An 11,465-nucleotide genomic window follows, 5' to 3' on the forward strand; every position below is an offset into this window, starting at 1 on the left:
CATTGAGTCTGCGGAGGTCTGTGGAGCCCAAAAGCAACGTGAGCAAAGCTTTCCTGTAAAATAGAGACACATTAACTCAAGGTTCAGAGTACAGAGCAGCCGTATGAATGGAAACCTCTGATTAGGGATTGCAAAAAAAGAGGTTAATGTTTAGCCAGCTTATCTGCTGACAAAACATTGCCAAAGATCTTCTTTGGGTTGTGATTTCTACATGGTACATAGCACGCTTTGGGTATCTCAGGACAATTTTGGCCAGGCCCTTCTGAGCTGAGCAAGAGTGTAACAGATACACTGTCAAGTATACTTTGTGTAGCTCTAACTTGTCTGATTTCAATTCTATCCCTGTCTTTGGTGTTCAATAATGCATATGAGATACCTTTTCTTTCAACATCAAGATGAAACATGGAGGTGGAAATGGTTTGAAATGCATTAAATTGCTGAAACCTTGTGTGTGTAAGGTTAAAAAAATGCAGATGAATAGTTCTGAGCAAACAAATTAGAACTCTGCTGAGGTGGGAGGTGAGTGCCTTAGGAGACAAACGTGTACTGCTGCAGGTAGCCAGGGCTGCAAGACCAAGTGCTTTCTCACCCTGGCCACTAAGCCACAGCACTCAGCTGAGGCATCAGAAGCACTGCATAAAGCCGTTTTGGTTCTAACAGGATTTCACTGCATCTCCAGTTACTATCATTTTATTTTGCTATCATCCTTTTTTTCTTATCTCACAGATTGTTTTCTTTTAGGACTCTTGCAGGAATGGAGCTGGCTTGAAAACTTGTCTGTGTCAATTCACAAAAATCACTTCTTGCTTCTGGATCAGCTGGTTGGGCCCATCACGCAGGACTGAACAAGGCTTTGCCTGGAACAAAGGTGGGCTGACTCCATCCTTGTATTGGTTGTGGATGTTGCCTCAACCCAGATGCAAGACCTTGCTTTTCGATTTGTTGAACCTCATGATGTTCTCCTGGGTCCACTGCTTGAGCCTGTCTAGGTCTCTCTGGATGGCATCCTGTTCTTTCTTAGTCATATCAACTTTGCCATACAGCTTAGTGTCGTCAGCAAACTTGCTGAGGGTACACATGTTCCCACTGGCAGTGTCACTGGTGAAGATACTGAAGAGCACCAGTCCTGGTACTGACCCTTGAGGGACACCACTCATCACTGATTTCCATCTGGACATCAATCCATTGACCAGCACTCTCTGGGTACAATCTCATTCATCAAACAGTCCCCCCATGGAATCCATATCTTTCCAATTTAGAGTGAAAGAAGTGGAGGACAGTGTCAGAGGCCTTACTGGAGTCCAGACAGATGACATCAGTGGCTCTTCCTTTGTCCATTGGTGCACTGGTTCACTGGTACACCACAGTAGACAATCATTAGATTGGTCAGGAGTGTCTTGCCCGTGGTGAAGCCTTGCTGGTTGTCTAGCATCACCTCCCTCTCTTCCATGTTCTTTAGCATAGCCTCCAGGAAGATCTGGTCCATGATCTTCCCCAACGCAGAGGTGAGGCTGACAGGTCAGTCAGTAGTTTCCTGGGTCATCCTTTCTACCCTTCTTAAAAATGGGACTTCACTGGACTGCTGTGACTTTCTCAGGTGGTTGCAAACCTGATAGTCACAGTGAGAAGGACGCTCTCCCTCAATCCCCACCTTCCAGCTCGTCAACTGGTAAGCTGTGTGAAGACTAGTTGCCAGTGAAATCTGAGACAAAAAGTTGTGGAGTACCTCAGCTTTCTCTGTGACCATTGTGACTAGCCTTCCTATATTGTACACTAGGGGTGATATGCCTTCCTGGACTTGCATTTTCTGATTGTTGTACCTGTAGAAGCCTTTCTTTTTCCTCTTTTCATCCCTTGCCAAGTCTACGTGCAGTTGGGCTTTGGCCTTCCTGACCCCATCCCTACACAGCCTAGAAGCATCCCATACTCCTCCCACAGAACCTGTGCTTCCTTCCTCTGCCTGTGCATTTTCTCCTTGCTCTCCAGTTTGACCAGCATGTGTCCTTGAGATGACTGTTGCAGTGATATGGCTGCTTTTACCTATGATGTTGTCATGGTCCTCTCATCTCATATCACCAGTCTTCAGAGGCAGACTGTGCCTCATTCTGAGCATTCACTTTCCAACAGAATGACTGACACTAGCACTGGCAATTAATTGTTTTATGTAACTTATTCCAAGACTCTTTCTAACCTCTGTCTTGAAATTGCCTCATAACTATTTTGATAGATGTTTTCTATGTCATTCAGTTGCCTATGTTTCTTTCAATTTTATGATGTCATATTTTTGGTGAGCTGCCATGCTTCCTGTTACAACGTTCCTTCAGAAAAGAAGCCAGCTATGTGCATCTCAGTCTTCTGAAGTGTATGTTTAAATGTCAGCCTTTCAATAGCTATAGCATGTGCTGAAATCTTTCAGAAGCTGATAATAATGGCTTTTTAAAAATCTAGTGAATCGTTCTTGGTCATCTCCTTGAAGGCTTCCCACACTTGAACACGCTGGATGTACTTGCCACGTAACTTCCACAAGTACACATTCTTGCCAGCCCTTGTTCCAGTTTGACCTCCAATATAGAAGTCACCCACTGTCACTTCTGCAGCATCCGTCACATCTTTCTATACATATGTCAGTTTTTTAGATGGGTAAACCATGTCTGAAGTATGAGCTAGCTATATCATGCAGAGGTTACCATACATCAGAACTGAATAATAGCATGAAAGATTTCGAAAGATTTCTTACACAGAGTTTTGAAGAAGGGGGAGGTGAATGTAGATAATTTACAAATGCTGATATTCTCTAAACTGACTGAATCTCTTTAGTGTGGGCGTCTGTTTTAATAGTTCTGTCTTCCCAACATCAGGTCACAGACCATCAGAAGACTTCTGCAGGTGACACCACTCCAAACTGCAGTGCTGCTTCCCTGGATGGTCCCTCACAGCAGCCTTCACCAAGCTGTCATTGCATCTGTGCCGCCAGAACATCATCCGCTATGATGCAGCTTCTTAAGAATCTTGTTTGTGCCTCTTTCTGGTAACACTGAAAGTCTTGCCCTCAGTTTTTACCCCAAATGTCATTTTTTTGCCATTTCTATCAACCTGATGACATCCCAAATATGGTGAAGTAGCTCCCATGACATTTATTAATATCCACTGTTGGCTCTGGTTGAAAACATGTTTTGTTGATGTCAAGCCAGTTTATATTTCTCCTTTTTCAGGGCTTTGATGCTGAGCTCTTTTTAGTGCTTTGTTTGAAGCAACTGAGTCTCTTGTAAATAGCTTGCCTAGTTTCCCAGTGAGTACCATGCTACTCGTCCAGCTCTTGGCTTCTGTGACAATACTATCTCCTTTTCCATTCTCTTTGTGGCTCCCATTGTTAGCTGTTTTGTTCTTGTCAGGAAATTGATTTTCTGGGAGTCAGACCCTATAACAGCCAAAGTGTTTTATCTATTATCACATGTAACAAGTCTGGAAGACATCCTAGTCCATCAAAAAAAATAATAATAATCATGGTAATTTTCTAGCCTTTTTGCTGCCTGGATGGAACAGAAGATTTAGTTCCTCCTGCTATAACTTCAGTTTGCCAGTTGTCTACAAGAGGAGCATTTCTTTTAGCTTCAGAGGTTGCTAGGGTAATACATTTTAGTAAAAGCAGAGGCTCCTTTGTTCTTCTTGTTCTTGACCTGAAATTTCAGCCTGTCTCTTTCCCTTCAGTACTCTGCTTTTAAGTTACACTTCGTTTCTGGTTTTGTGAGCATCTCATCATATGATTTTTATTTGCTTTGTTTTGCTGCAATTTCACTTTCTTTCCTTGCAAAAGGCCTAGGGTGCCTTTGTGACATAGCATGCTAGGCCATGTCCCATTGTCTGGTTTTTGGCTTCAAGTTTATTAATGAATCCTACCCTTCTCTTGTATCTGGCACTCTACCAATTTTTACAGACATCTTCTGTTCATTTGTGTGTTTTGTGGTTGATGGTTTCTTTCTCCATTTTGTGTTGCATGGAGCTCATATATGTGCAAAACCCCACCTCTTGGATGCCTGCTTCCTTTTTTGATCTCATTCCTTCACTTGCTTTGTTTGTTTTCCTCCATCATGGTATTTGGGGTGCTTTTCTCTGTACTTTGTCTCCTCTGTTTTCGACATTCCTCCCATATTCATTCCACTACATCTTCTGGCAGTCCCTTTCTTTACATTATCTTTGCTCTGTATTTGGATGTAAGTTTGCCCACTAGCCTTGCTCGAGGTTATAAGAAGTAGTTGAGATATATGGCTGTTTGGGTCACCCTCCTACCACTGCCTTTCATCCTGGCTATGAATCTAGCCCAAACTCCTTCACCTATTGTGAGGTGCTTCTTGCTCAAATCAGACATTTTGCATGCTCTATCATTTGATTAGTCCCTTATTCCCTCTCTTTGTGAATGCTGCAGTTGAAAAGATAGATATTTGTTTTATGTTTCTGGGGGAGTATGCTTTTTGAACATTTCTAGGATTCAGGATGGAGCCTCCTTGACTGCCAGTTCTGCATGCTACTGATGTGGATGATGGTCTCTCCCATCACACTAATATTATAACTGGTTCTTAATTTTCCTTTTTTTTTTTTAACTCATCCTCTGGCAATCATTTGGTTGTCCCAGTACAATCGAAAGAAAATAATTTTACCAACAGAACTGGTGAATTCATCCCTTTTCAAGAGCATCTGTTTGGGAACAGGAAATCAGTCATTACCACAAGAAATATGTCCTTTGTTTGAGGAGGACTGCTTGCACTGTTGGGAAAATTTTTTGTTTTTCTTATTTTCTTCTATCCTCTCAGTCCCTGGTTTGTTTTCTCTATGGGGATGTCTTCTCTCTTTGTCAGTTGTATTTTCTTGAAAAATGGCTGTGTTTGAGTAAAGACCACAGTCCCTTTCTTCTCCCTCAACTGAGTGACTGAGTGCCAAATTGCTATATCTTTATAAAGCAAATGAATAATGACTGCACCATCTTCTCTTAGGACAAAGTCTGGGGAAAAAAAATACAGGTCTTATTCAAAACACTCCAGTATGCTCCAACTTGCTTTTGACCAGCGGTTCTATGCTATCAGTAATTTACAATATCTCACAAGGAAATTTTTTGCCTCTTTGCCTACAGTGTACTGCATGTTTAGCTGTCTGTAGGCTGTGTCACATTTGCAGGAGACAACATTATATAACAATTTTATCCACTGTGTTTTCCTTGAAGTGCTAAGAAATGTGCCTAGAAATACACTGAGTATAATAATAAAACAGTATAAAGCATATCTGTCTGATACAAAGGGAAGCAAGAGGCAAGCCTTCCAAAAGAAGTGCTTCCCACTTTGTGGAAATTTTTCCATTCCCGAGCAAACATGTTTTACATAAATTATTTCCCAAATATCTGTAACAAATCATGTTGTGATTAACATTCACATAATGCACGGAATTCCTCCTATATTTCTACTGGGTAGAAAAACATTAAGAGGGCTAGGGTGCCAAATGTATTCAGTGTCACACTCCTGAAGAACAGGACATGGATCAGTATTCAGCAATATATAATTCCTAGTGCTTAAACCCTGAACTGGTGTAAGGTGCTGCTGTGCTATTGAAGCCAGCAGGCCCAGGGGTCCAATGAAACCAGCCACACTCTAAGGAATCAGCAACACAGCAGAACGTCTCTCTTTTGCCTGTATGAAACCCTAAATACCATCAATCTCTTCTGAGTTCTGCAAGAGCATGTTTTCTTGCTGGGCTGAATTCCTCAGCTTCTTACAGAAGCCCTAGACTTTTTGCTAAGCATGACTGTAACCTGGTGTAATCTTGCTGATTGCTGGTGAATCAACCCACCAGGCAGGCTTTCTACACACCGCATAAGCCTGGTGAGCAGATATGCACATTTGTGTAAGACTGCAGTGTACGGTTGCCTACTGCAGCAGAGAGATTTCCTGGGCTGGTTCATGATTGGTTTAAGTTAATGTTATTTTGATTATTTATGTCATGACACTGTTGTCTCAGCTGCACAGGAAGGAGAAGTCGGGACAACATCTTCCCACCAACATCCAGCGTCTTTGTCAGAGCAAGAAGTGCATGGTGGAACAAACCTAACTCTGCCTTCTGAGACTATTCCCCTCATACTGGAGACTGTCAACATTCACCTTCTGCTTAGCAGGAGGAAAAAAAAAATGTTGGGGTATTTAGAGCATGCACTTCTACACCTGTAAAAATTGCTCTCAACAGTCTACAGTCTGGATTACAAATGCCAAATTATAATAATATCTCTACTACTTTTAGATATTGATCCCTTAATCTACCCTGTAAAGAAAATAAGAATTACTGTAAAGAATATTGGAGATTGCAGCTAAACCTCAGGAGCCTTCTAGCTACAGCAGCCGATTGGGAGACGGGCTTATCTTCTGACTCATAACCCAAACAAGCTCCTGAATGTGCATTGTACATGGGAGTAGATGAGAATGCTCTGGAGGAACAGAGCCAGGAAGAACAGTACTGAAGGTAGATAAGGTCAGACCAATTCTGGTAATATAGGCTAATTAGTAAATCAGCAGTGGAGTGTTTCAATAATGTAGGCTGCATTGCATCAGAAAAAGGAGAGACAGAGTGTACCACGTGTCTTAGGGGATGGAAAAACCCCAAAGGGATGAAGTCAGCACTACTGAAGAATTACCTTTGCTTAACTGTTGAAAGGCTGGGAATGTGACCCATCTCAGACACTTTTATTCACTCAGCTCCTTTTCATTGTGGAGACCTAAAAGATTCAGAATGAAGTTTACCTGGAAAAGGGGGACCTGAATGATGTTCAGTGTAAAAAGGACATAGCTGATCTTGGACACAAGATTAGGCAGGAAGTTAACATCACAGCTGAGGCTCTGGGCTCACACAGAAGACATTTTTCAAGACTAAAGAAAGAGGTCATTTAAGCATTTGTAAATGCAAGCTGATGTGTTCTATTGCAATGAAGAGGATAAATATTAATGTCATTAACTGAAGAAAGATAAATTATACAAGCCATATCATGAATCCATATCAGATATGGCACCAAACGTTTTTAGGAGTAAAAATATACTACTAAAAGAGGATTTCCAACAAAAGTAAAATTAAACAAAACAATAATTAACAAGTAAGTCAGTTTGTTTTTGCATTGCATGTCAGCAGGCTTGACTTTGCAGATAATAGCAAAATTTCCTTTGCTTTAGTTTTTAGGCTTCAATTAAGAGGTGATTCTTCTGTATGTATGGAATTACTGGGAGAGGCTGATTTCACCATGATATCACCTGCTTTGAGTTCTTGCAGCACCACAGACATGTAGTGGTCCTCATCCTTCACACCACTGCCACTGGGGTGAGTGCTGCAGGTCCTGTTTCTGGAGCAGGATCCCAGTGACTGAACAAGGCTCTGTGCTAAGGAATAGTAAAATGTCTGTCTCTTCTCCTAGAAATCATATTTCTTTCTCATCAGAAATACAGGCTAGAAAGCCCTGGAGACAAGGAAGACCAGGCTGAGTGAAGAGCTAATGAAATAGTGAGATTACAAAGGGTAGAAAAGCTCAGTAGGAACAGGTAGGAGTGACAGGATTTCAGAAAGCTTTGTTCTAAGCTCTGTTTTTTGTTTTCTCAGGGTTTTTTTTTTGTTTGTTTGTTTTTGTTTTTTGCTTTTTGCTTTTACTAATACCTAGGTAACATCAATTATTAATAAACAGGTGAAATAAGGAAACTTTTTCTTAAAGATCCTCAGCCTTCATTCATTTTCACTCAAACCACTAAACATTCCAGAGACTTCCCCTTCTGCTTCAGCTAACCCAGAAAATCAGAACACAGTTTCCAGTGTTTTTAGTACAGTAAATCTGCAGACCCTTTTTAAATTACCCCCTACCTCTTCTCCCTCTCTTCTTGCCTATAATGATGCTACAAGGCCTTTCTCTTAAAATTTATAGGCAGTTTAGTCCTACATAAATCAAACAGATGCTATCTAAAGCAGTCTTGGTTTGGATTTTTTGTTACAGAATGGGAACAGGCTGGACCCATATTTAATACAGAAACATGAATTGAGAGGAATTATTTTACAGTATTGATCTAATGTTGATCTATATTAGAGTTGGCAGGGAGGGTTTTTTTATTAGTTTTTTGAGAGAAATTGATGATTTATTGTCTCATGGACACTGTCTTGAGCTTAGTAGACTATTCATTCAAATAACTAGTGCAGAGAAAACGTGTCATTCCTGTTTTGCAAGGAGGCGATACAAGATTTCAGCGGAAAAGCCTTTCTTTCAGAGCATCCAAGGATGACAGTATTTGGGCAGCAGCTAACTTAAACCAGCTACAGGCTCTGGACTGTGATGGGTGCTCCAGACTGGACCCTGGCATGTTCCAGATGTAAGAATGCCTTTTTTCTTGATCCTTTTTGGGGAAGTACTCACCAGCAAGTGAAAGGAGGTGATGTGACAACCAGCCTCTTTCCCTTTTTTTCAAGCACTTTTTATGCTCAGGATGCTAAGAATAAACGTGTGACAAAAAGCTGCAAAGTGGAATAAGTAGGAGGAGGTAAATTGTATAAATTCCAGGAAGACTGAGTCATAAGTTTCTCTCTGGGCAGCACTATCATTTGGATGTCTACCTGCCAGAAAAAAGAAAAGCACAGATTTGGAGCATTTTGTTGGAAAATCAGATTCAAAAGTAATTATCTTCTCAAATGATAAGTTGTGAGTAATAGTTTTGCCTGACAGTTGAGTTCTGATGCTTGCAGACACATTTTGGGTACATCTGTAGAGCCTTTAAGGATTCTTAAAGGAAGCCTCTGGCCTCTGATAAGCTGTTAAGGAGTAACTCATGCCCACACTCTTCAAGACCCCTTGAGCAGACTGGCTGCAGCAGAACTTAAAACAAACCTTGTCTTGGTCTCAGTCGCAGAGCTTTCCATATTTAGTCATCTTCATGTCCCTGAAGCACCAGCTCCTCATCATCGATACCGCACTCTGCACAGAACCAGGACAGAGTACTTAAAAAAACAGCTCTTTACTCCCTGCAGAATTGATCACCAGCCTTTTGCCATCTCATCTGTACCTGCGGTTCTTGGCATATGATGGTGGAAGACCTTCACTGGGATGACTTCACCCTGAAGGTACTCTCCTGATATAGGACAGCCCTAGTTGAGAGTCACCACTGAGAGGGTGCAATTCTGGCTCCTAGATCACTCCTGCTTTTAGTTTTTTCCCAGCACATTCCGATTTGTTGAACACCCTGTTTTGTGACTGCAGCTGTGACAGTCCTTTCCTCACATGAGGGAGTTTAAAGGTTATGAACACTAGTGTCTGTCATTGTTGGCAGTAAATACATGAAATGGCCATCCTTGGATGCAAAATTTAGAAGGCTAGAAAGCCTCTGTGGTGCCTGGTTTGAAGCTTAGAGTCCCTTTGGTTTCATATCACCACACATCAAAGCCTCCCTTGTGGAGGTGTCAGACTTAATTAGGACATTGGTTTAAGAATTGAAAATATTTGTAGATATTTATTATTTGCAATGCCATTCAGCAGAGACTGTGCGCTCACATAGTCCACGTTTGATAGAATATATCAAGGTTTTGAAGGCCCTTGCTCCACAGTTCTCCTTTCTGTTGGAATGTTTCACTGATAAGCTTCATGTCCATGCTCCACTGCAGTAGGGCTAGCTGTTTTTAGCATATCAACCCAAGAGAAAACAGATAATTTAGGGAGAGAGGCCTGACAGCAACCCGCAAGCATGATAGTTTTATCTCAGGAAGGCAGCACTGTGTAATGAACATATGGAATGTGGAGGAGCACAAGGCTCCTAGAGATAATGTTGAAAGATTGTTGGACAGAATGGTGAAACCTCGCACAGCCCACATCTACACTGGCTGTGTGGACAGTTTTGGGAGGGAAGGCTTCCTCATCAGCCACTTTCGAGTTTTCACTTGGGATAAACTAGTTGATCCACAAGAAAAAGATGATTCGATGCAAGTTAGCTTGTAGGTTAGATGGGCAATCATCAGGGCAGGACTAGAGAGACTAAGTTCCAGAGCAACTCATGCAGACATGCCTTCTTTAATACCCTTCACCCCTTGGAAAATCTAGAGTTTCCAGTCTCTCAAAAGCAAGTAATACCTTAATTGGAAAAACACCTTAGTCATTTCTGCTTTGAACGTTCTTACACTAGGAGTAGGAAGGAAATATTCCTTTTAACAGTGATCCAAGCTATGTACATATATGGTGCCCTTGTCCTGAAGAGCTACTTCTACTAGAAGTACTGCCCCCCTCCCTGCATGATATTCAGCTGGGGATTTCCAGGAAAGCTAAGACTTTTCCTTTTGGGCTATGCTATGAGTCCACCCACTGAGGTCTCGGTTTCTCCATGATTCAGCTGCATTACTGCCACCCTCCTGGCTGGACCTTGGGGCTTTCATTAACCCCCTCTGCACTCCGGGTGCAGCTGCAGTGGCTCAGTAGCAGTGCTCCTAAGCTAATTCACTGTCCCAGCTGTTGTTTAACCTCCCAGAAGCCCAGATAGCTGCCATAGCCTCCATGAACCACATACCCTCACCAAGGCCGCTTCTTGTCTCCTGCTCCTGACTTTCCTGTAATTACATTTCCCATCTAATTTCTTACTGTTTCACTCACAGCAATGAGTGTTGCTCTAGAATCCAGCATCTGTACCTGAAGACTCTCCAGCACTGCGCAGTGAGGTGCTTTTCTCCCATATCAGCTACAGCCAGACCCTACCTTCAATAAATAGTTCCCTGACACCATACACTTGGCTGTATTTGTAATGTTGGAGGTTATTATTCAGAACCACACACTGTGTATGCCAACCATTACATTTAAATCAAAGCAAGTACAAGGTATTCAAATGTAAGAACAATAACTTTTGCTAAAAAAGAAAGCCTAGCTGGAGCTGTACTTCCAATTAAAGGACTTGTAGTAAAACTCAGCTGCTGGTTGGGAAGTGCAGGTAGCATTTTCTAAGTCATTACTGAGCCAGTTTCCCAGCATGATGTGAAGAGGTCATTGCACTTTCTCACATAGAAGAGGGATAAAAGCGAGATCTTGATCACGTGATACTCATTAGTTTTGATGTATAAATGATAGTTATTTTCTTGGATGAACTCGGTAGATTTTTCAATGACTTTTCCTTTGTTTCTAGGAGAAACTACATCTCAGCCTAAGTTGTAACTTTGATTTTAAACATACTGAGGTGAGGTAGTATGTTCTACACAGCTGTTACCTGCGGCAGACACCATTTAATGCACAACTTTCACTGCAGGAAGTGGGGAATTCTGTTTTCTGGTACACCAGAGGAGATACTACATTACTGCAATTAGTACAAAATGGCAAATGTTATTTTAATGATGCCCTAGTACTTTCCCAAGGGTCAAATCAATATCTTGATGGTTAAAATGAAACTACTGCTATTTTACTGAGAACATATATATGACCTCATAGACAATACTCA

At 41.6% G+C, this 11,465-nt stretch overlaps 1 long non-coding RNA gene across 1 annotated transcript; it reads right to left on the reverse strand.

Moving 5' to 3' along the window:
• On the reverse strand, window positions 4,881-10,781 carry LOC110390322. Its single transcript, XR_002433694.1, has 5 exons — window positions 10,634-10,781; window positions 8,888-8,974; window positions 8,420-8,616; window positions 6,671-6,751; window positions 4,881-4,996 (listed from the first exon to the last, which is right to left on the reverse strand). It is a non-coding gene; the product is annotated as an uncharacterized LOC110390322 (long non-coding RNA).

This window comes from Numida meleagris, chromosome Z (assembly GCF_002078875.1).
Source record: "Numida meleagris isolate 19003 breed g44 Domestic line chromosome Z, NumMel1.0, whole genome shotgun sequence".
NCBI classification, from domain to species: Eukaryota; Metazoa; Chordata; class Aves; order Galliformes; family Numididae; genus Numida; species Numida meleagris.